A 26,006-nucleotide genomic window follows, 5' to 3' on the forward strand; every position below is an offset into this window, starting at 1 on the left:
ATTTGTGGGAACGTCATTCTCCCCAAAATGGATGATGCATTTTTTGGCATTCAGTTTGAGGCCATGTTTCTGACACCAATCATTTGTTTGGGTGAGACCCTCTTGGAGAATGTCCACATCACTAGGGGAATTGATGACCCTCTTGGAAGATGTCCACATCACTAGGGGAATTGATGACAGCACCCAGCTTGCAGTCATCTGTAAACGTGGTCAGCCATAGCCCACTAGATTTGGCCTGCACCTCTGAGAAGTATATCCCAAACAGCAGAGGCCCCAAGACTGATCCCTGGGGTACACCACTTGTTACGTGTCTACTACTTGAGGTGGCTTCCCCTATTTTGACTAGGTGGGTTCTATCAGTGAGATAGTTTGCTACCCATCTGGTAACATATGGATTGATGCCCAGTTGAGAGAGTTTATCTATGATACCTGAGTGGAGAATAGTATCGAAGGCCTTGGTCAGGACAAGGTAGGTGGTGTGCACTGTCTTCCCCTCATCTATGGCCTTGCTGACTGTCTCAAAGAAGTCAACCAAATTTAACAGGCATGACCTCCCCTTGACAAAACCAGACTGTATGGGATCAAGTGTCTGGAGGTTGCCAATGTCCTTGGTAATGAGGTCCATGATAATCCACTCCATAGGTTCATAGGTTCATAGGTTGATACTAGGGTATCTGCCCTAGGGCATTTATAAGCCTAGCTAGAGTATGTTTGGCTTTCGCCACCCTTTTAGATTTGTTGACTGTGCCTCTGTATAGTAGGTCACAGAAGGTAGCCCTTTTAAGGTCTGTTTACTGTACCTCTGTCAAGCAGCGACACAGAAGAGATCCCAGGGGTAAACTTACGATCTCCCATCCATTCGTCAAGATTTCTCTTGAAGAGGGTCAGTGAGGGGCTCTGCTGACATGGATTGGGATTTTGTTCCAGAGTGAGGGGAGCCTCTGGGATATGAATCTGTCCCTCCAGCATGTCCTATTTATTTCTGTGCTGAGGTTCAGGTCCCTGGAGCGTGTAGCTCTAAGGGATTTAGATTTCCTGAGGTGAAGCATGTCCATTAATTCTGGGTTGGACATGGCTTTATACGTCAGACACAGATCGCCTCTGAGTAGGCGTACGCAACTGAGTAGAGCTGGAGTTTCTTTAGCCGAACTGCATAGGGCATCTGTTTGAGCCCCTTGATCCTCTTGGTGAGATACTTTTGGGGTCTTTCCAGTTGCTGAAGGTGTTGGGTAAGGTACATCCCAAACGGGGCATTGTACTCAATTATGGGCATGATAAGTGATGAGTAGAGGGGCACAATGACCTCTCTTGATCTAGATGTGAACCCTTTCATGATAAGGTGGGCTATATAGAAGGTATTTCTAACCACTTTGGCAACGTGATTGTCAAAGGAGAGATTGTTGTCTACTTGGGTCCCCAAGTCCCTAATTACTTCTTCCGTACTTAATGGATTACCACCTATGTGGTAATTTGTGGGCACTTTGTTTTTTCCAAAGGGGATGACTATGCACTTTTTGGCATTTAGCTTTAGGTCATGGCTCTGGCACCAGTTATCCATCTCTCTGAGAGACCCTTTTGGAGGATGCTTGTGTCAGTCGGAGAGTCGATTATAGCACCCAGTTTGCAGTCATCTGCGAACTTGGTCAGCCATAGTCCACCCGTGTTAGCCTGTACCTCGGAGAAATATATACTGAACAAGAGAGGTCCCAGGACTGAGCCTTGTGGGACACCACTTGTAACTGGTTTAGAGTCTGACATGGCACCTGCTATTCTGACGATGTGAGTTCTATCCCTGAGCCAGTTTGCAACCCATCTTGTGACATAGGGGTTGATATTTAAGCTGGTGAGCTTATTTATGATGCCTGAGTGGGGTATTGTGTCAAAGGCCTTTGCGAGGTCCAGGTAGGCTGTGTGGACTACCTTCCCTTCATCTATGGCTTTGGTAACTGTTTCAAAGAAGTCGACCAGGTTCAAGAGGCAAGATCTGCCCTTAACAAAGCCAAATTGGGTAGGATCCACTGTCTGGAGGTTCCCAATGTCTTTGTTTATGATTTCCATAATGATACATTCCATAGCTTTGCAGACCAGGCTAGTCAAGCTTATAGGGTGATAGTTTCCGGGGTTTGTTGTGGCATCACCTTTGTGGAGTGGGACCACTGTTGCTGTATGCCATTCCTTGGGAACATATCCTGTAGTAAGGCTGAGATTGAACAGTGACTTTATATGAGGGTTTAGTTCTTCTTGGAGCTCGTGTAAGACGCAGCCCGGGACACCATCTGGTCCCATTGATGCTGTGTTTTTAGCTTTGGAGAGGGCAGCTCTCACCTGTGCATCTGTGATCTCAGGAAGGCTACACTCTGTTGGAATAGATATTTGTTCTTTTGGGGGGAAGGGGGGGGGGAGTTTGCACTGAGTCTTTCTGCCAGGATATTGGCAATGTCTGTGGGTTCAGTGAATTTTTTGTCATTTTGCACTAACTCAGAGCATATCTGGGAGTTGCCTCCCAGGTTTCTGACATAACTAAAGAAGACTTTGTGATTATCTTTAGTGTCTTGTGCAATTTTTCTTTCAAAGCTGGCCTTAGAAGATTTTATGAGGGATCGTAGTTTCTTGCTAGTACTGATCAGTGACACCTTCCCCTTTTGGGATTTTGCTCTGTCATATAGTAGCTTTCTCCTTCTGTTGTATAGCTTATTTATGGCTGGGGTCCACCAGACAGGTCTCCTGCCTTTGGAGGAGTGAGTCTTGGTTTTATTTGGGATAGCATGCTCCATGCATTCCTGTAGGTGTCCATAAAATGCTTTTGTAAAGGATTTTGCATTTTGGGCCATATTGTCCACTGGCCCGGGGGCTTTGAAGGATTCCACCTCAGTTTTGAGAAGTGTGAAGTTTGCTTTTGAGAAGTTCTTCACCATGGTTTCCTTGGCTAGGGGTGGGGACGGAATATGGATGTCCAGTGAGATTTGTTTATGGTCTGATCTTACCAATGAGGGGTATACCTCTGGTGTGGAACATAGAGACACCATGTTGGTGATAACCAGAACCAGTATGTTTTCCCCTCTTGTGGGAGTGGTGACCATTTGTTCCATAGCATTTGAGTTTATAAATTCTAGGAACCGTTGGGCGAGGGTGTTTGGGCTTGAGTAGTTTTTCCAATCAATGTTTGGGTAGTTGAAGTCACCCAATATAATAGTGTTTGGAGAGACTTTCATATTCTCCAGTGTTCTCAGGAAAGCCGTGTGAGGTTCCTGTGTTTGGGAGGGTGGTCTGTAGCAGGCTACAAACTGAAAGGCAGTTTTACCCACTGTTAGTTGCACATGGATGGTCTCCGAAGCTTTGTGCAGTGCCACTAGCCTGGAGGTGTGGGTATCTTTGATAAATATGGATACTCCCCCTCCTTTTGTGGTTCGGTCTGAGTTTCGGGGCTGGAAAGCATGATGAGAAGTATAGCCTGGTAGTGCTGGGGTGCTCTCGGGAGCCTTGAACCAGGTTTCTGTTACTGCACATATATTGATATTCTCCATACTGAGGAGAGTCTCGAGTGCTTGCTGGCTTGCAGATCAAGCTAATTAGGCTTATAATTTCCTGGATCAGTGGATGCTCCACCTTTGTGCAAAGGCATGACAGTAACTGTCCTCCAGTCGGCTGGGATGAAGCCTGTACTCAAGTTTTGGTTGAATAGGGTGCCTAATGGTGCTGCAAGTTCCTGCATGAGTTCAAGTAGGATGCAGCCTGGGATGTTATCGGGTCCCATGGCAGCTGTATTTTTTACCTTTGAGAGGGCAGTGATGACTTGCTCCCTAGAGATATGGGGAGGGGGCAGGTACTGGGGATGTCCTGTTTTACTGATGGGGGGACAGAGGAGTGAAGTTTTCATTGAACCTGTCTGCCAGCAATTTGGCTATATCTACAGGGTTTGTGTATGTGGTCTCCTTGAACACCAGTTCTGAGCAGATCTGGGTGCTTCCCTTGAGATTGTGGACATATATGAAGAAAGCCTTATGGCTGTCTTTAGTAGATGTGGCCAGTTTGGACTCAAAGTTTGCTTTGGAGGATTTCACTAGTGCTCTTATTTGCTTGTTCAGGCTAAGAAGATATTGCTTCCAATTAGACACCTGCTCCTTCTTGGTCCTGGACAGCAATTTTTTCCTTTTATTATAGAGTTTATTTATTCTAGATGTCCACCAGACAAGTTTGCTCTTCCTTGAGGAGGAGGATTTCGTCCTGTCTGGTATTCCTGATTCCATGCAGCTATATAAATGCTCATATAGTAATTTGGTGTAAGTTTGGACATATGTGCCAGTTTCTGTGGAGGAGGAGGGGGTTGTGAAGCTGTTTATACCTTCCCTCAGGAGGTTGTAATCAGCTTTGTAGAAGTTTTTTTCTTTGACACTAGCTGCGGGGGGAGGCTCGAGGGAGATGATGACTTCAAAAGTGACTGCTTTGTGGTCGGATCCTACCAGGATGATGTCACTGTAGGGATGCTGCAGTGGTTACTCATGTGGTTAATACCAAGTCCAAGATATTTTCACCCCTTGTGGGGGTGTCATCCAACTGGTCCTAGGCATTTGCATTGATGAACTCAAGGAATCTCTGGGCATTTGTGTTTTGGCATGAGTATTTCTTCCAATCTATGGTTGGATAGTTAAAGTTGCCTAGGTGTAAATGGTTGAATCTTGATAGATTTGAAGAGGTTCAGATAGGTGATGTGGGCATCTTGAGTCAGAGTTGGAGGCCTGTAGCTAGCTATGATTTGAATAGGGGTCTTGTCAATTGTTAACTGCACTTGAAGTATTTCCTGTGCATCATACTGTTTGACCAGCCTAGAGGTGTGTATATTTTTTATATATATCTGGCAACTCCACCGTCTTTTGTTTTGCTGCCCACGGCTTGGGGTCTGAATGAATGATAGGATGAGTAACCTGGTATGGCTGGGGTGCTCTCTGCAGCTTTGAACCAGGTTTCTGTGACTGCACAAATGTCAGCTTCTTCCAGGGTTAAGAATGCTTGCAATGAGTGCAGTTTCATGTTTAGACTCTTAGTGTTCAGTAGCATAACCTTTAATTTTCATTTTGATGAAATTTTCATGTTGGTAGTTTTGACCTCATGGCATTGCCTAAAAAAGGCACTATGGGTGAGGCAAGAGCCTTTGCCAGGAGCCTGAACCCCAAGGGAGACAGATGCAGGCCATCTCTGGCAAAGCATCGTGGCTTGTCAATGATGTCATCCCAGGCTGTCAGGTACTGGATCACCTCTGAATGATAACAGCAACTAAGCCAGTTGTTTATGTTTAGGCCTTAGTGGCTGTGAGACACAGGTGTGTGTGGGCTATGTGTGGTGTGAGGTGTGGTGGGCAGTGATGTTTGCATGCATTTATGCCACAGAGGTCTCTTTTGTTTGGGTATGCTTTTGTTGAGGGCCTCCACATATGTGGGAGTGTATTGTGTAGGTATGGCTGGTGTTTCAGGTGTTGTGTTCATGTTGCCAGCCTTCTCAGTGCCAGATATACTGGTTTGTGGGGGAGAGAGCAATGACACTAGGTGCTTGATGTATTTGCATCTCTCACAAATTGTGTTCCTTGGTGGTAGTAGTAGAGGGTTGTCTGTGTACATGAGGCAGTTGCTACACTGTCTCAGGATGCCCATATTGACCAGACTGGCAGGAGAAAATGTTGGAAACTGTCCATCCACATTTGTCAGAAACTGAAAGAGCTAAGGGGGTAAAGGGAGGAAGGTCTATGAGTAGTACTACTAGATGATAACACAAGTGCTACTAAGGGAAAACTTTTAGCTGGAATACCTCAAATGGGTTAAAAAACATGCAGCTGAAGCTCTGGATGCAGCAGACCTGTATCTAGACTATGCTACTCAATTTTAAGGTTCAGAACTCAGTAAGAAAAAACTCACAATGAAGCACAGATTAATCACTTATAGTCAAAAGAATAGAACTCACAGTATGAAAAAATACAGTTAAACAGCAACGAAATGCAGTACAATGCAGTTAAACAGTAATGAATTGCAGTAAACAGCAATGAAATATAGTTACTCAGTAGATTGCTTTGAAACACTAGCTCACAAGTCACAACAGTAACAGACAGCACAAATAAAGCATCGATTCAGTAGAGTACTGTCATCAATTTAGTGAGGCTACTAACAAGCAGTAATAAATATGGCAAACTAAATGCAGTTGAACTCCTAAGCACAAACAGCAAAATGAAGTAGAAAGAGGTACAGTTTTTTTTTAGTAGAAAGTGAAGAGACAGAAGATAATAAGATAATTCAAGATTCAGAAGCTTAAGAGGTGGGCCTTTACTAAGTTCTCACTATAAACAGTAGAATGAGCTAATGTAATGTTTCTGGGGGGACTGTCCAGTATCAACTTATATACTAGAGGTGGCCAACTCAAAGCCCCCATGACTTAAGACCACCACAAAAGCTGGATGGAGGAGTGGGACAAAAAAAAAAGTTGCGCAGATTACACAAATACCCAGTAAAACAGAAAACAGTTGAAAATAAGCACTTATCTTTTTCCAATATCACAACAGAGTAAATGGCAGAAGGCCTCTCACTGCAGCTTTGAACAGCTTGAGCAAATAAGTACAACTGGTTTAACACACTGGCTATTAAAAGCAGAGAAACAGAAACCAGCCCAATTATCCAATCAAAAATAACAGTGTTACAGGAATGCCTTTAGCTAGATCAAACTAGACTGATTATTTCTGCCACAAAAAATAGCTAGGCCTCTCTGGACAAAAGATTTCGCTACAAGCTCAAAAGTTCACAAATGGTACCAGATATTCAGCTCTAACAGACAAAGAAAAGGAGACTAAAAACAGTTGCACAAATTACACAGATATACGGTAAAACAGAAGTGCAGAAAACAGTTGAAAAATAAGCAATTATCATTCTCCAATATCACAGTAGAGCAAATGGCAGAACTCTCACTGCAGCTTTGAACAGCTTGAGCAAATAATGGTTTTGTCCAGATTTCTTACTCTAAGAGGTTGAGAGATATATGGAGAAGGGCTCAGTAAGCTACCCCTTCCCAGATACTACAGGTCTGAGAGGGGGTTTATGTAGATTATTGTGGACCTTTGGCAAACCCTGGAATATAGGAACATTTGGATGTTCAGCAATTAGATAACAAGAGAATTCTACTGTTACAAGATGACTACTTAGACAATCCTGTACAACAGAAAAAAATGGAATTTTTCAAAAACAAAAAACATTCCTCTCATCTCAATGACAGTTTTTCTGTAATAGAGATAGTCCATGACTACAATTGCCCCTTCCTTATGTGCAGATTTAATGACTATGTCATTATCCCTGCGTAACTTCAACAGGGTATTCTTCTCAGCCTTAGTCAAATTATAAAATTCACTCTTAAAACCATTGTGTTGAGAATGGAAGTGTGAATAAATCTAATTCACATTTCCTGTAAAATACTTCTAAAATGGGATGTAATACAGGCTGAAAAACACTCAGTCTCTTAAAAGCAAAAGAGTCATAGTCAGTAGAAAAAATTGTTTTCAGCATAACATTTCTGGCAAACATCCTCAAATCTAAACTGACTTCAGTTAAGTCAGAACATTGCACCAGTATGAAAGACAAATCACGTTGTAAAAAGGAAATCTGAGAATCAGTTAAATGTTTCTTAGAGATATTCAATACTATGAAATTTTCATTTGTTGCAACATCTGCTTCAATGTCACTGCTTGCAGACCCTCCATTGGTTGTCTCCTTCTCTTCCTGCCTCTACTGAGTGATCTCCTTTCCCTTCTGGACCCAAGTATCTCACGGGAAGAGGTAAAATGGGAAAAAACTGGGGTGTGGTAATAGTCTTTCTGTGCACATCTGTTGGTTGTGACTTCTTCCCCTCCTACAAAGAAACACCAACTAAAAGAGGAGCTTGTGGAGGTGTGAGAAAAAGCTCCTTCATTCTCATTGGCAGAAGTTGCACCTGCCAATTCCATCTGATTCCATTGTTGCTCATTTTCATCCTTATTAGAACTCAACACTGTGTTATTGTAGGTAGTCCATGGCCAAGAAAATACATGGCCTCATTGGAAATCTGACAAATCCCAATCAATTTTTAAATTTCTATATTCTCAAATGGGATTCTTACACTAAAATATTGTCCATAACCTCATCTAAGGCAGTTAAACAAACTTGTTTAGCAAAGTCCTTGAGATGACTGCCATCTTGATGTGAGCTATATTGCTTCCTGTAAGTCTTGAGCCAGTTTTTATGTGGGCAAGATGAGATGCCCCTTTATGGAGTGTATAAGGGAACTCTTTTATAATATATGCATTGGTGACAGTAGGGATGCTTTAGTGAAACATGCAATGAACAATGGTCAAACACATACTTTTATGGTTATCAAAACCATTAGACAGGATGCACATTTGGAAGACTTTAGGAACCATACAGAAAAGACAGAGCTACATTGGATTGTTAAGCTCCAAGCAGATATGTTACAGGGCTTGAATGGGAGGGTCTCTTTAATGCCAGTTTTGAAGTCTAGGGATTTACCTAGATGATGTAAGCAAAGTTTTATTGTTTTGTCAATCTGGATGGATGTTTTTAATGAGAAGTATTTTGTAATTGGTTGGAATGATTTTGAATTTCTTTATATTACTTGTGTACGTTTTCATTCATTATGGTCTGTAGAAGCACTGAAAAAGCGCTTACTTGTTTTTATTAGTTTTTTGTTTTTGTGGTTTATTACCTCTGCCATGTTTCTGTGCCAGCACTCCCCCGGATTTACTAATCTTCCATATAAGACTGGATTAGTCTTGCACGGAAGTGCCAGTGTAAGATTATGATGACAGTGCGTCATGCATATTAATGAGGGTGCGCTGCCTCAACTCTAAAGCTTACACGGATCGTGGATGAGTTTAGGGGGCATGTCAGACTGCCGAGCAGTCCAAATAGCCACGCCCCTGCAATGAAGAAATGCCGCAACTTCACATTTAAATGAGCGAGTCCGCTCATATGTGTACAGTGTAACACTACACTCCCCCATATGTTCAACAGCTAACAGAATAAAAAATAAAAATATTTTTTTTTTATCTTCTGATATAGCTGCACGTAGTTGCACAGGTCTGCCCATTGCTTAGCTACAGTTAAAGCAGCTTAGACACCAGAAGAGGATAACAAGAAAAATATATGCCAATTAAGCAACATAGTGATAGCGTAGTGGTTAGAGCTTTCGCACAAAAAAGGAGGCATTCCCAGTTCGGGTGCCACTACTGCACGTTCCAATTTCTGTAGGAAATCTGTATACAAAAACATTTCCTGACATTTTTTATGTATAAGTTTTGGAAAAAGCATTGAAATGTTAAATTTAGTAGTGCATGAATTATATATATGAAGGTGAAATGTTTATGCATTCTGAGGCATGAGTACCTTATTTTAAGCCATATAAAGCACTGCTAACCACGTTACCAGTATTGAGCATATGCAAATACATGTGTGCGTAGCTGCACAATGCTAAGGAGGAGTAACACAGATTCACCGCATGTTACTGCTGATTACCTTCGCGCAACTCTGCGCTAATCAGAGCAACGTCGGGCAAAGTCAGGCAAAGTCGGGCAAAGTCGTGCAAAGTCGGGTAAACACGCTCACACCTGCTTTACTGTTCCTTAACCAGTCAGTTCTGCCCAACAGGAAAATAAAAAGCAATGACAGGGATCAAACTCATTATACTGTGCACTATAGTCACAGTACTTAACCACTAAGCCATGATAGCATTTCACAAACATGCACTTTCAACAGAGACATATCTATCAAAGGGATTTTAAACATTGCCAACATCAGCTAAGCAGGTGTGCCTACAGCTGAGATTTTTCAAAACTGGCCAATCGCAAATAAGTGCGGGAAATGAGGCATATTTAATCTCCACAGGCAGGAATACTTGCTATAACTGGTTGTAGCTTCATTCTGCAGTCAGCATGGCTGGTGTAGGTGAGGGCACTCAGTTAAGAGCGCAACACTGGGGCATCCAGGAGTCCAAAATTATAGTTTGGTTCCTCGTCCACAAACATGAGCAAAGACTCCTGCAGGGCCAGTACCAGGATACCCAACATAAAACGGAGGCCTGGAACAGACTTTCCCATGATCTCACCAGTGCCACTGGTGTTCCTTGGATCGGTGAGCAGGTCAGGCACCATTATTCTGACCTGAAGCAGCGTAGGGAGGATGAACTGGACCAGTGGATCCAGGAATCCTGTAGGATGCCTAATGCTCCAGTACTGAGTAAGTAGCCATTGTATTAAGTAGTTAAGAATTGCCATGCTTATCTATACTATGGATAGGTATGTCTCAATATCACTGCATTTACTTCACAGCTGCAGGTGACCGGGTTATGAATCTGCAAGCCCATGAAGATAGGCTGCAAAGGCTGCGTCATGAGGCAGGTTAGTAATTATTCTGCATGTACTGATATATAAAATAAACGAGAGAGCCTTCAAAAGTGTTTTAACCCAATAAATAAAGGTGTAATAATCCTTTAATAAATGTATAATTCCTGGAGTGCATCTGTGTCATTTTCTTTGATATGTTGTTGTACTGTTGCATTCTACAAATAGTAGTGTTGTATTAAGCAGTGTCAACCCACACTTGGGTAGGCCCATATAACGTGGATGAAAGGAGTGCCAGTAGCTTTTATGCATATTTACAGCCCTCAACTGTTGGTTCATGCCCAGCATGTACAGGTTAATCTGGCACATGAGTAGCTTGGTATTGTGTTCCTCAGAAATGTCAGTGTGCTGCCAGAAATGTAGGGAGCTGTTAACATATAACTGATACTTTCACCTGAACATATCTAGATAATTATATGAACGTAGAGCTGTCAGTGTACCATCTTAGCAGTAGTGTGTGTGAGCAATTCTCAAAATATGTTGCAGTAACATCTGCATCTTGGACAGTTTATATGTAAGATACAGCTCATGTATATAATGATCTAGCAAAATCCAGTTGCACAATATAAGGACATTGGGTAGTGTAATAATACATGTAAGGGACATATAACTGCAGTTAATAGGAATGTAGTGAAAACTAGAAGGATATATAAGTTGTTAATTAAGCTACCTTTTTCCACCTACTGTATGTGCATAAAAAATGCAATTCCACATCTCAATTGGTATGTCTAATCTCAAAACATTTGTTGGGACATATGTCCTATTGGTTTATAAATATTTACATTTATTTTTATGCATGTGCCCTGTTAAAACACCACAATATTGGTGGCCTGTTGCCATCAATTAATCCTGCATGCTGTTGTAATGTACACTATTGTTCTCTATATGCATGTGTTATGCTTGCTTTTCAACTGTTGAAAATCTGGTGTGTTGGGTTAATGGGAATACGTCTGCATGCTGTTATAACTAATTGAGATTGCTGTTGACTGTTACTAACCCATATCTTTATTAAACTCTCCAAAGCATAGTTCATATGGAAAGGCCAGTCCCAGCGGACTCACCTGTCCCACCTCAGCTGGCCATGGCACCTGGCACCAGCAGATCCAGTACCTAGCCTCGGACCTCCTCCTCCGTTGGCCCTGTGCCACCTTCAGGTGGAAGCGCTGCAGGGGATTGGGCTTGTCCCCCCCGTGCAAGCGTGGACGGAGAGGCACCTATCACCCTTAGTATGGTCTGGGCTGTGGTGCATAGAGAGATTGAACGTTCTGTTACAGAACCTCTATGCCAGCTTGAGGCCCAAGTGGCACAACTCACAGGTCAGCCTGCCCCTCCTACACAGCCCCCAGCACAGCCACCTTCTGGGCCATGAAGGTGCAGTGCTGAATGCCCATGGGTGGGGACCTCAGTCCCACTGTTTCCATCTGGGGGCTCATGGCCTTACGATTTCCAAACATCCTTCCCTGTCAAAGGTGTTCACCCACCACATGTGTCATATACCGTCCCTGTATGCATCTTGTTTGTCTTGTCTGTTTACCTCCCCAACCCACCTCCCCAAATATACCTACTTCCCCTACCCCACATTCCACTCTCACCTGAAAATAAAGGGCAATCTGTTCCCAAAAAAAAAATTACACCCCATACATAGCTGCCCATTTTGCACACATGTCCACTGGATACATGATATGTTACTTAATTGGCATTACAACATACTTTGTTGTCCTCACCCCTCTCTCAGGGGTTGAAGGGTTCATATCTACCTCCAAATTTATTGCATATGCACAGCTGTTGCTGTTGAAGAAATGGGCAGCTATGGACCTCCCCTACACCCATCCTGCACATCCCAAGCTATTTTCCATACTGTCTTTCCCTCTTTGTGCCCCTTTTTCACCACTTCCCTATCTCCCCATTTTTCTTTTCTTTCAAAGAAATTAGCACGGGGGTGAGCGGGAGTAAGCACAATTAAGCAGTAGTGAGTGGGTTTGCGCTTGTTTCTGCTTGGCTAAGCAATGAGAGGCATTGTGCAAACCCGTGCAAACCCGCTCACAACTGCTTAAAAGTGCCTTAGTCAGTCTGTATGTGAGTGCCCTTGTTCTGCTCAGGAGCAAAATAAAACACCTCTGTAAGTCTCGAACCCCAGACCTTGCATACACGGCATAACATGAAGTACCACTAAACCATGGTAGATATACATTAGGGTGGTGCTTAAATAATTATATCATGCATCAGAATGAATGAATGTAAAGGAAAATTAGGAATACCATACCACACAACTTGTTCTGTGGATTTTGACCAACAGTTGTTATGGGATTACATTTCATGACTGTGAGAAGAGAAGCAGCCATTCTAGCAGGAAAAAGAAGTTATGTCTTACCATAACGTTCTATCTGTATTGTTGATCCTCGTTCAGTCATTACGCATGGGTATCGGTTCCGACCTCGGAACCAAGCCGGCCATATTCCAAGCTCGCGTCAGCTTCAAACTCTTGAGCTAAACTCTTACCCACTATCCCCCTCTCTCTGTTAACTCAGATTGAGTTTGCAAGTCAAAAAAGGTAGGGGCTACCTCTGGTCAAATAACCTAAGAGAGCGGGATGGTGAGATCCACTAGAAACCACAGGAGGGGGAAGGAGGGAGGGTCGTAATGACTGAACGAGGATCAACAATACAGATGGAACATTATGGTAAGACATAACTTCTTTATTTGATATTGTTAATCCTCATTCATTCCTTATGCATGGGACAGTCCCCAGTTACCTCTATTCCTTGGAGGCTCTCATGGAAGGACATTCCTGAGCACCATAGAACCGAAAGATGCTCTTTCCCAGGAGGCCAAATCCAATTTGTAATGATTGATGAAAGTATGAGGCGTAGCCCAAGTTGCAGCTGCACAGATGTCAGGTAAAGAAGCTCTGGCATGGAAGGCAGCAGAAGTTGCCACTGACCTTGTTGAATGAGCTTTCATGGTAGTAGGCAACGAAATATTGCATTGTGTATAGATGAAGGTCGCACAGTCCTTCAACCATCTAGCTAATGTGACCTTAGCAACAGCAGATCCTACTGTAGGTCCAGAAAAGGCCAAAAATAACTGGCTCATTTTTTTTGAAAGGACCTATTTAAGTAAAAATGGATTTGCCTGTGGATATCTAGGGTATGTAGGCAATACTCTCCTCTGTTTGAATGATTGGGAAAGAAAACTGGCAGTTCAATGGTTTGATTAATGGACATTTCAGAGATCACTTTTGACAGAAATGATGGATTAGCTCTCAGAGACACTCTATCTCTATGAAAAATCAAGTATGGACTCTTGATACATAAAGTTTGAAGCTCAGAAATATGTCTGGCAGAAGTATTGGTGACCAAAAACAAGGTTTTCCATGACAAATTCTTGAGGTCGCAAGAAGAGGCTGGTTTGAAAGGTGGCATTGTCAGAGCTTGTAGAACTAATGATAAATCCCATGGTTGAACAGGTTCCCTAAAAGGTGGCTTCAGATGATTCACACCTTTTATGAAGGTCTTACACAATTTGTGGGACATAAGACAGGAATCTTGGACATCCTCATGAAAATTAGAGATTGCATCCAAATGAACTCTAATGGTAGAGGCCGATAGACCCGACTGAAAAAGGTTGGCCAGATAGTCTAGTATTATCGACTCTGGTGCTGAAAAGGGATCTACTTGTTTATCTTTCAGTCAACAGGTAAATCTTTTCCACTTGCTCAGATAAGTAATTCTAGTGGAGGACTTATAAGATGCAATGAGAATGTCACGTACTGGTAAAGAAAGATAATTCTGCCTGGCAATCAAGGGAATTGGAGTAGCCAAGCCGTGAGCTTCAGGCTGTTCAAGTTGGGACAGATCAGGTTCTGTGGATGTGAGATCAACTCTGGGGTTGGATGGAGAATCCATGGTTGATCTAGTAGGTGAGGCCAAAAAAAGGGGAATCAAATCTGTCGAGGCCGATATGGTGCTATGAGGATCACCTTGCTCTTCAACCGAAAGGCTTTCTTCAGAAACTGGGGAATGAGGGGAAAGGGTGGGAATGCATAAAGAAGACCCAAGGGCCAATCCTGGACTAGAGCGTCCCTGGGTGACTGTCCTGGAGGGGGAATCAGGGCGAAGTAGTTGCTGCATTTGTAGTTGGTCAGGGATGCAAAAAGGTCACAGCAAGGATGGCCCCAGCGGTGGAAGATCGCCGCTATCAAGGGATTCAGGGACCACTTGTGAGGTTGAAGAATGCACCTGCTGAGTCTGTCTGCTATCACGTTGGAACTCCCGGGAATGTGCGTTGCTAGAAGAAAACAGTTGGTAGCCATCGCCCATTGCCATATCCTCAAGGCCTCTCGACAAAGGGGGTAAGATTTGGTTCCACCTTGCTTGTTGATGTACCAGACCAGCACCATGTTGTCTGATTGAATTGCAATTGTCCCAGATGGCAGCAGGGGATGGAATGCTTGAAACACCAGAAGCACCGTCCTCAGCTCTAGAACATTTATATGCAGATGGGCCTCCAGTTCAGACCAAGTGCCTTGGACTGTCTGTCCCTAACATAGCCCCCCCACCCTATCAGGGAGGTGTCCATGGCCACTGTGGCCTTGGGTAGTTGGTGGGAGAAGGGGTGAGACCATTTTGACAGATTGTGTAAAATCCAACAATTTAAATCCTGTTTGCACCTGTGGGTTACTCGAATCATGGCTGAAAGAGGATGCTGAAAGGGATACCATTGGGTGAGCAGTAGCCATTGTAGAAGCCTCATGTGAAAACTGGCCAGGGGGACAATGGTGATGGAGGCTGCCATGGAACCCAACAGCTGTAGAACCGAGTGAGCCGCAGATTTCTCCCTTGAAAGGATTGGAATCAGTTGTTGCTTTATCCTTAAAATCCTGTGCTCTGGAATAGCAGTTCTGCAGTTCTTCGTGTCCAAGAAAATCCCTATGAATTCTGTGGACTGGGATGGGGTGAGATTGGATTTTTGCCAGTTTATTGTTATGCCTAGCCTTTGTGCAGCGAGGAGAGAGTATGCCAGGGCTTCTTCCAGTAGATGTCTGGTGGGGCCGGAAATGAGCCAGTCGTCTAGGTATGGAAACACTTGGAATCCTTGAAGTTGCAAGTGAGCTGTGACAACTGCCATGCACTTTGTGAACACTCTGGGGGCTGTAGAGAGTCCATAGGGCAGTACTCTGAACTGGTAGTGACTGGCTCCCACACAGAAGTGCAGAAATCTTCTTGATGGCCTGTCCACTTTTATGTGGTAGTACGCATCTTGAAGATCTATCAAGCACATCCAATCATCTTTTTCCAAAAGTCGGAGGATAGACTGTATTGTGACCATCTGGAATTTTTGTACTCTCACAAACTTGTTCAATACACTGAGATCCAAAATTGGTCTCCAGTCCCCGGTTTTCTTTGGCACCAAAAATAGTCTTGAGTAGAATCCGGATCCTATCTGGTCTGGAGGGACTATTTGGATGACTCTCTTTCTTAGCAGCTTTTCTATCTCTAGTGCTGCTTCTTCCCTTTGACTGGGTGGAACATCGGGAAGGTGGTTTGAAGGGACAAGACAAAGATCAAAGGGGATATGATAACCTCTGGTTATAATCCTTTGTACCCAAGAATTGGTGGTGATGGTTAGCCAGGCAGAAGGGTACAAGGAGAAACATCCCCCAACTACCTCCAGAGGAAAAGAGTTGGGCCACTCTTCAGGAGCGCTGGTAGGATTGGCCAGGGAAAGAATCCCTGGAGCCCTGGTTACACGGACCCCCTCTGCCCCGAAAGGAGCATCTTCCCTGTGAGTTTCCCCCTCTGCCTCTAGGGGAGAACTCGGCCTGTGTGTCACGGAAAGGACCCTGAGATTTCTTGAACCATATCTTCCCACTCTTTTGGTTTTGGGAGAAAGCACTTTGAGGGGAAGAATAACGGACACCTATGGCAGAAAGGGTCTTACCATCCTGTTCACATCTGGCCAGTGTGCTTTTAACTTTGGGTCCAAACAATGAGGAGGCCTCAATGGGAGCATTAAGAAAGGAAGCCTTAAAGGGTTTCGTGAAATTGCACAAGTGCATCCAGGTGTATTGTCTCAAGACTGCAGCTGAACCCGCTGCTGAACCCACTGCTCTAGCTGCTCCTTCTGATGCATGCCTATCTGGCTTGGTCTACTAACCGTCAAACCTGGGCTGACCCTCTAATATACTTATTCATAATCCTGTCTGCCCTCATCACACCCAATGCAAATGTTAACATAAATTGATTAAGGGTAGAGCTACAACAGATCCTGGAAACTCTCACCCTTTAAGCCAGACAAATGTCTGGAAGGCTATGGAGCACAACATTATGGAACTCATTAACAGAGACATTATGAACCTGTAAACACTGCACCATGCCCACTTAGGTTCTCTAAAGGCCAGATCATGGCTCCTACACCTAGTAGACTTCAAGCCAATCAACAAGGCTATAGGTGAGGGAGGGGAGGTCCACACAGCCAAGCTATAGCTCACCCAGCAATCCATACCCATCCCACATTCTGGTATTATACATAACCTCAACAGACTGACCATAAACGACTGTTAGATGATGGATTGACAACTGACGCACATATGTAGGACACACAGTAACATTTGCAGCCTCCATGTACAATTCTATGCCAGTAACAAGTGGTATTCACCTGCACTCAGTCCTGGGACCACTCCTGTTTGGCATATAGTTTTCTTAGGTACAGGCAAACACAGTAGGGATATGTCTGCCCACGTTTGATGAAAATGCATACTGTGGGCTATACTTTATTCTCCAGATAACACACACATCCTCCAAAAGGGTATCATAGAGACAGATATCTGGTGTCAAAATCATGCTGTAAAGCTATAAGCCAAAGAAAGCATAGTTATCCACTTGCAGAAAACAAAGTATCCCCAGAGTACCACATAGGTAGTAGCCCCCAAAATGTGGAACAGGTACTAATGTATACATAGAGCCATGTGTTTAGTCATCTCTCCTTTGATAATCACATTACCAAAGGGTTTTGAAAATCCCTCTGTGGAGCACATAAGCAATAAAGGGTTTGAATGCAGATCAACAGAGGCTGTTGCACACCTATAATGATTAGTCATCTTTGCCAGACTTTGCTTGCTTTGGAACAGGATTCAAATATACCTCAAGCATAAACCCTCACTCACACTCTTCAGTAGAAACTGTGATGAGTGGATGTGAAACAGAAGACGTAGCCCAGGGATCACTGCAGTGGCTAAGCTTGTCACAAGCATACAGAAGTAACCTAAGGTCTGAAAAGCACCAGCATGCTCCGGCAAGGCTAACAGATGCTTTCATGTAGAAAGCATAGTACCCACCTATGAAAAAAATTGAGGTCACATGTATGTATATGGCTTTGCCCCACAGCTACCTTACATGTGTTATGCACATACAGTTGTCATTGTGATATGTAATACACTAGAAAACTCATAACCAACTCCACATTGATCAATGGTATCACACACCTGGAACATACACACACAGTTAGTAAGTGCAGGATTCAAACTTCTACCTACTGACCTTATGATACTACAGCAGTACACATTTACACAATGCGCTATACACATTACTGGGAAGTCACTTTCCCACAGATGTATTTGTAGGATGGTGACATCATCAGACTTGACAAAGATGAGTATATCACTTTTAAGGGGTGTGAGTAGTCTCCAAAAAGGGTGCTCTCTCCCCAGGGAAAGACAAACACACACAGGTGGTAAGTACGGGATTCAAACTCCTACCTAACTACATTACGATATTACAGCAGTACGCATTTACACAGCACACTATACACATTACTGGGATTTCACCTTCCCACAGGTGTATTTGTAGGATGGTGACATCATCAAACTTGAAAAAGATGAGTATATCACTTTTAAAGGGTGTGAGTAGTCTCCAAAAAGGCTGCTTTCTCCCCTGGGAAAAGCAGACATACACACAGTTGGCAAGTGCGGGATTCAAACTCCTACCTAACTACATTATGATATTACAGCAGTACACAGTTACACGACGTGCTATATACATTACGGGGATTTCATCTTCCCACAGGTATATTTGTAGGATGGTAACATCATCAGACTTGACAAAGATGAGAATATCACTTTTAAGGGGTGTGAATAGTCTCCAAAAAGGTTGCTCTCTCCCCAGGGAGAGACAGACACACACATACACAGTTGGCAGGTGCGTGGTTCTTAATCCAAACTAAGTACTTTTTTACACTTCAGCAAGCAATATGGAGTTACAGGATGCAATACAGACATTACTCACTGACAGTTTGCCCAAAGTTTTTTTTCACATTTGCTAACCTCAGCAGGCTTATCATACTAGGTGCATTGTGAGGGTATTGTATGCATAGAAAAAGTACAGTGGAAAGGCACTCTAAAATCACCAAGAAAACAGTCAAAAAGTGCCTGTAGCATAGAGTAAAACACCGAGGTAGTTTTCCAGCTGAATTTTATTCCAAATACATACGAAACTTCACAGGTAAAAAGCACACATAAACACCTTGCAGTACACGCGTTTTCGTCTCCGTAATCAGACTTCCTCAGATGACCAGTGTTACTGAGGTAGCTGCAGTACAGACAGAAAAAAAAAAATGATTGTTTTATAGATGGTTTCAGTGACTCATGTTTACAAGGGTTTCAAAGATCAAGTTATACATTCCCACTCAACAACAGACTCAAAGTTTCATCCCTCACAACAGTAGCAGGATCCCAGTCTCTCCCTCCCACACATTTACACAAAAGCCAGATCTCAAACTCATTCCCCGGGATTCACAAAACCTCTGTGTAAGACTAAATAAGTCTTACTCGGAAACTGCAGTTGAACAGTCTGACATCAGCATTCCATGCATATTCATGAGGGCACGCTGACTCCACTCCAAGTCTAACACGGATCGTGCAGGAAGGCAGGGGGTGTGTCTGACTGCCGAGCAGTACTAAGGTCCACGCGCCTGCAAGTGTCTGAATTGTGAAATGTCAACACACATGAGTGAGTCTGCTCAAATGTCAACATACCCAACACTACATTCCCTCACATGGTAAACCCCCAGTAGAGTTATAAAATGTAAAATATAATTTTTTTTCTAATTCCCGATATAGCTGCCCGTATTTGCGTGTGTTTGCACGGGTGTGCCCATAGCTTAACTAGAGTTAGCAATGTCGACATTGAAGAGCATAATAACAAATGTTTATGCAAATCAATCCAAATAGCAATAGCTTAGTGGTAGAGCCTTCACATAAAGAAGAAGCATTCACAGTTTGAATCCCACCACTCCCCTCTTTATTTTATGATTTAAATTAGCATATGAAATAATTCCTGACATATATATGACTAAAATATTACTAAAAAGCATTGAAATGGATTATGTATCAGTGAATAAAATGCATATATAGACATGTAAGAAGGATTTTGAGATATAAATGCCCGTAGCTAAGCAGTGCTTTACCCAGCGCAATCTAGTTGCCCACAGCTAAGCAGCGCTTTACCCAGTGCAATACAGTTGCCCACAGCTAAGCAGTGCTTTACCCAGTGCAATCTAGTTGCCCACAGCTAAGCAGCGCTTTACCCAGTGCAATACAGTTGCCCACAGCTAAGCAGTGCTTTACCCAGTGCAATACAGTTGCCCACAGCTAAGCAGTGCTTTACCCAGCGCAATAAGTTTGCACGGAGCTGCGCACAGTGCTAACCAGTGCACCGTAGGGCAATGTGGAGCAACGTCGGGCAACGTGGAGCAAAGTTGCCTAAACACAGCCACACCCCCTAGCCTGTCTGGAAAGTAGAAAAATAAAATGCAATGATAACTTTCGAACCCGGGACACTGTGCAACATAATCAAAGTACTGAACCACTAAGCCATGACAGCTAAGGATAAGCAACCACTCTTAACATACATATACTTATAAATGGTAGATTAACCATTGCTAAGCAGGTCTGCAGTCAGCCGAGAATTTTCAAAAATGGCCAATCACAAAAAAGTGTGGGAAATGCAGCATATTTAAGCTCCATAGGCGGGAATACTCACTGTAACTGATTGTAGCTCCCGTCTACAGTTAGAATGTCTGGTGCTGGAGAGGGTACTCGCTTTTGAACGCAACACTGGGGCATAGAGGAGTCAAAATACATGGTTTGGCTCCTAGTCCATCGTCATGAGTCTCGACTCCTGCAGGGCCAGTTCCAGGGGATGGAGTAGAAGGCAGAGACTTGGAACCGGTTGGCTCATGAACTCACCAGTGCCACAGGCATCCCTCGGACTGGTGAGCAGGTCCGTCACCACCATGCAGACCTGAAGAGACGGAAGCAGGACCAACTGAACCAATGGATCCAGGAGGCCCATCATATGCAAGATGCCCCACTACTGAGTAGGTAGCCATGGAATGCAGTATGTAAGACATGCTAATATAGTCTAAATAATGGATAGGTATGTCTCAATATCCCTTCATTTACTTCACAGCTGCAGGTGTCCGTGCTGTGAATCAGCAAGCCTATGCAGATAGGCTGCACCACCAGGCAGGTTAGTAATTATTCTGCATGTATTGTTATATAATATATGTGAGAGAGCATGAAAAAAGTGTTGTAGCCCAATAATACAGCTATAAAATGCCCTGAATAAATTTGCTGCATGTACTGTTATATAACATAGGTCAGAGAGCCAGAAATAGAGTGTAGTAATCCATTAATAAAGGTGAAATAAGTCTGAAATACTATCTCTGCATGTACTGTCATATAAAATAAGTGAGCGAGCCTGAAAAAGAGTGTTGTAACCTATCAATAAAGGTATAATATGCCCTGAATAGGTCTTCCGTATGCACTGTAATATCAAATAAAGGAGACAGCCTGTAGAAAAGAGTGTTTAATGTAATTAATAAAGGTATAATACTTGGAGTGTGCCTGTGTCACTTACTTTGAAATGTTGTTGTACCCTTGTATGAAATAAATAGTACTGTTATATAAAGTGCTGTCAACCCACAGTTGTGCAGTCCCATATAAAGTGGATGAAGGAAGTGCCAGTAGCTGTGAAGCATATAACAGTCTTCAACAGTCGGTAAATGGCTGTCATGCATATGTAAATCTGGCACATGAGTAGCTTGTCAAGGTGTTCCCCAGAAATGTGAGTGTGCTACATGAAATGTAGGGTTCTGTAGAAATTTAACTGAAAAAGTCATGTGAACACATCCAGATATGTAGATACATAAATATAAAAATAAAATATGAATATGTTGTAGTAACATCTGCATCTTGGACAGTTAGCATGTCAGATATAGGTCAGGTATATAATGAACTAGTCAAACCCATTACACAATCTAATGCATGTTGCCTAGTGTAATAATAAATGTAGGGGATATACACCTGCAGTCAATAGGAATGTAGTGTAGAGTAAAAGTACTAATAAGATGTTAATGGAGGTTTCTTTTTACACCCTACTCCATGTGCATAAACAATGCAATTCCACACCTCAATGGGTATGTCTAATCTCAAAACATTTGTTGGGACATATGTCCTATTGTTCTATAAAAATCTGCATTTTCTTTGATGCATGTGCCCTGTTCAAACACCACAAGCTTGGTGGCCTGTTGCCACCAATCATCCCTGCATGCTGTTGTAATGTCCACTGTCGTTCAATATATGCAAGTGTTATGCTTGCTGCTCAACTATTGTAACCCTGGTGTGTTGGGTTAATGGGAATATTACTGCATGCTGTTACAACTAATTTGGAATGCTGTTGTCTATGCTGTAATTAAACACACCTAATCACAGAATGTATGGGAAGTCTGGTCCCAGCGGACCCACCTGTCCCTCCTCAGCTGGCGATTGCACCTGGCACCAGCAGGTCTGGTGCCCAGCCCGGGCTACCCTCCTCCATTGGTCCTGTGCCACCTTCGGGTGGAAGCACTGCAGGGGATGGGGCTCATCCCCCCCTGCAAGCGTGGGCAGAGAAGGGCCACCTGTCACCTTCTGAAGGGTCCAGGTTGTGGTGCATAGGGAGATCCAGCGTTTAGTCGCTGATCCCCTATGCCAGCTCGAGGCAAGAGTGGCGCTACTCACGGGTGAGCCTGCCCCTCCTATGCAGCCCCCAGCACAGCCACCCTCAGGTCTGTGAAGGTACAGTGGTGACTGCCCATGGGTGGGGATCTCAGTCCCACTGTTACCATCTGTGGGCTCATGTGCTTGCGATTTCCAAACATCCGTCCCCGTCAATTGTGTTCACCCACCCCATGTGTCATACTCCGCCCCTGTATGCGTCTTGTTTGTCTTGTCTGTTTACCTCCCCAACCTACCTCCCCAAATATACCTACTTCCTCTACCTCACATTTCACTCTCATCTGTAAAAAAAAAAAAAAAAAGGGCAATCTGTACCCACAAAAAAATTACGCCCCATACATAGCTGCCCATTTCACACACATGTCTGCTGGACATGTAAACTGATAATTAGAACTGGCAGTACAACATACTTTGCTGTCCTCACCCCTCTCTCAGGGGTGGAAGGTTCCAAATTTCACTCCAAATTTGTAACATATGCACAGCTGTTGCTGGTAAAGAAATGGGCAGCTATGGACCTTCTCTACACCCGTCCTGCACATCCTGATCTGGTTTCCCTACTGTCTTTCTTCTTTGTGCCCCCTTTTTCACTGCTTTCCTCTCTCCCCATTTTCTTTTCTTTAAAAGAACAAACCAAATAATGATGTCAGGAACCTGAGGACACAGAGACTCGTACACGGAAGGTGTAAATCTTAAAAAACTAAAAACTTTAATCCACAAGTTGAGCGCTTTCGACTGGAAACCTCAGTCTTCTTCAGAACAATTAAACAAATGCTCATACACCTTATATGTCATTGTAGTAACATCAATTAGTAAAATCAATTAGTAAAAAAACCCGCCAAAAACATTAAAGGTATATACCTTAAACAATGTATAATATACCTGAGTTTCATAAACCATTGTTTCTATATATACATAAACTGCTCCTGTAGAACTAGTATTGATAAAATAAAATAATATACTAATAAATTCACTAGATACAAATGTTCATAGTTAATAAATATGTATAGTTTAAGTCTAAAAAATGCCTTACTACATACAGTATATAAGGCAATATATAAATGACATTATAAACTATATAAAGAAATAAATAAATTGTAGTGTATTGTGCTAAAAAGCTCTATACATTATTATAAAACATATACAAGTGCTGTAACCCTTTTTAAAATGACTAGAATGTCTATCTAGCCAATGCTAAAAATGGTTTAATACTAATAGAATCGTTCAACCCAGGGGGACGTGTAGCGTCTAAAACTATCTGCCACTTGCTCTCCAAAGCAGACAGCCGCATCTTCCAATTGCCCCAAATGTTGAACACCTCACTTGATCAATTATCATAAACCGGAAACTGTGCTCTACCCCTTGCTCATGTAAATGTCTATATAGAGCATTTTTAGTGTCCTTTTTCTTTATACGGTATTCATGTTCATATATCCGCTTTTTTCAGTTTTGCCTACGTAGTAGGCAGAACAGGCTACACATAACGCAAGATAAACCACTTGACTTGTATTACAATTTCCTGTTCTAGATTTTATATAAGTTGAATTCAGATCTTTTAACTTAATATGTCTATCTTCGTTAATGTAGTTGCATTGCCTACATCTTCCACATTTTTTTGTTCCCTTAAACATATTTATTTTATCTAAAGAACTATTGTCATTTTCCAATAATCTTTTAAGATTACTCCCTGTTTTATATATAAATTTGGGTTCACTACCCACTAGTTGATCCAATTTAGTGGCCTTAATTAAATCCCAATGATGACACAAGATGTCCTGGATGTAATGGGTATGAGGTGTATAAGTTAAAATACATGCTCTTTTATAAGGAAATTCTTTAACCAAATCTCCACTTTTATCCTCATAATTTCCCAATAAGGGTAAATATTTGTTCCCCCATTCCTTGTGTACATACTGACTTACATCCACCAACATCTGATGTGGGTACCCCCTATTAAGGAATAGCTTTTTAAGAGTATCGAGCTCAGCGGACATAATAGTGTCTGTTGAAGACATTCTAGCCGCTCGAATACACTGGCCTTTGACAATGTTTTTAAATATATATCTAGGGTGATTGCTGGTGAAGTATAAATAATCATTGGAATATGTGGGTTTCCGATGGATCCTGGATGAAAAACCTTCCTTTTCAAGTCCTATCAACACATCTAAGTAAGGAATGTTGGTGGTACTGGTGCTGTATGTAAATTTTAAAAACTGGGAGGAGTTATTCATAAATTCCATAAATTCATCTAATTTCTCCATAGAGCCATGCCAGAGAACGAAAATATCGTCCAAAAATCTGGCGTAATATGATATATGTGAAAAACTCACTTTTGAAAACAATTTCTTCCTCCCAATCTAACATCACAAGATTTGCAAAGATGGGAGCACAAGAGGCTCCCATCGCAACACCCTTAATTTGTTTGTAATATTCCTCTTGGAAGATGTAATTATGTTCCAACACCAGCCCCATCATATCACACAAAAGGGATATTCTATCCCAACTGAAGGTGGAATGTTTTGCAGGCTGTTGGCAAAATGTTCTAATCCTCCTCTTTGGGTATACTTTGGAAAAGATCCACAACATCGATCGTTAAGAGGATGAGATCCTTTTCCATATATCATGTGTTAATTTACCCAAAAAATTCCAAGAATCTTTTATTATGTGAGGTATAGTTGGATAAATGAATTTCAATTGATGGTCTATCCATCTCCCTATATTAAACGTTTTGGAATTGGAACCGGATATGATGGGTCTAAAGGGGGGGTGATCCAAACATTTGTGTATTTTTGGAATCCCCACGATTTTAGCCAAGATGGGATAGTCATTTTTCAGAAACATGTAAGTCTCGTTCGTGATCCTGTTATCAATTAAGTACTCTTCAATGGCTAAATCTATACGTCTGTGTCCTATGTTGATCTGGTTGATGGACACAGATTCGTATATGTCTGTCTGATTTAAGATTTTCATTAAACAGGAATTGTACACGTCAGTTTGAAATATGACGATCCCACCCCCTTTATCCGGTTTCATAATGCGTAGTTCTCTATTGCGTGTGATTTTGTATAAACATTCCCTCTCTGATGCAGTCAAATTGTATTGACTGTGGTTGTTAAACCGGTCATGCCTATTCCTTAAATCCCTATGTAGTTTGTATACATCCTTGCATACTAATTGTTCATAATTGGATATGCTAGGATGGGAAACAGGAACAAAAGTGCTTTTCTTACATAAAGATGGAGTATCAAATTGAACTTGATTGTCTATCTTGTTGTCAAATAGAATAGCCAGGTTTAGTTTTCGGCAATAAAGTTTCACTTGCTTAATGTTGTCAAATATATTACTGCTCACTGTTGGAATGAATTTCATTCCTTTACTCATGACCTTAATAAACTGTTCGTCTACCTCCACGTCAGTGTAGTTATAAACATTAAATCCCTCGTATGTGACATGTGTATAATAAGGAGTCCGCGTAACCAAAAAATTGGTATATTCTGTAGCATTGTATACTACAGGTTGTACAAACGAGGGTGA

This window comes from Protopterus annectens, chromosome 3.part0 (genome assembly GCF_019279795.1).
Source record: "Protopterus annectens isolate FY-2018-M chromosome 3.part0, PAN1.0, whole genome shotgun sequence".
Taxonomy (NCBI): Eukaryota; Metazoa; Chordata; order Ceratodontiformes; family Protopteridae; genus Protopterus; species Protopterus annectens.